The 377-nt window shown below is 62.1% G+C and overlaps 1 protein-coding gene across 1 annotated transcript in view; it reads left to right on the forward strand.

Moving 5' to 3' along the window:
* LOC104398129 (dedicator of cytokinesis protein 2-like) overlaps nucleotides 1–377 on the forward strand; it is a 66,946-nt gene that overhangs the window by 8,486 nt on the left and 58,083 nt on the right.

The following is a 377-nucleotide window of genomic DNA, read 5'->3' on the forward strand; positions in this document are numbered from 1 at the left end:
GGAGTCCCCATCCCTGGAGGGGTTTCCAAGCCCTGTAGATGTGGTGCCTTGGCAGGGCTGGGGAAATGGATGGACTGGATGATCTTCAAGGTCTTTTCCAACCAAAATAATTATGTGATTAAATTATTCTCTGCACCCTGCGCTCCCTAGGACAGCAGGGCCATGTGCCCTCCATCTGAACCCCTCTGTGGGGCACAGCAGCAGGAGACCCTCCATCACCAGAGGGCAGAGCTGGGGTGCCAGGAGCAGGGACCCGTGGTGGCCCCACACCCACTGGCCCTCGCACAGCCCCGGTGCCCTGTGGCTGTGGCACATCCCCCCAGGGTGCTGCCAGTGCCCAGCTCACACAGCCCGTGCTGCCCACAGGACCTGGGCCG

The sequence above is a fragment of the Chaetura pelagica genome, unplaced genomic scaffold (assembly GCF_000747805.2).
Source record: "Chaetura pelagica isolate M959 unplaced genomic scaffold, ChaPel_1.0 scaffold872, whole genome shotgun sequence".
Lineage (NCBI taxonomy): Eukaryota > Metazoa > Chordata > Aves > Apodiformes > Apodidae > Chaetura > Chaetura pelagica.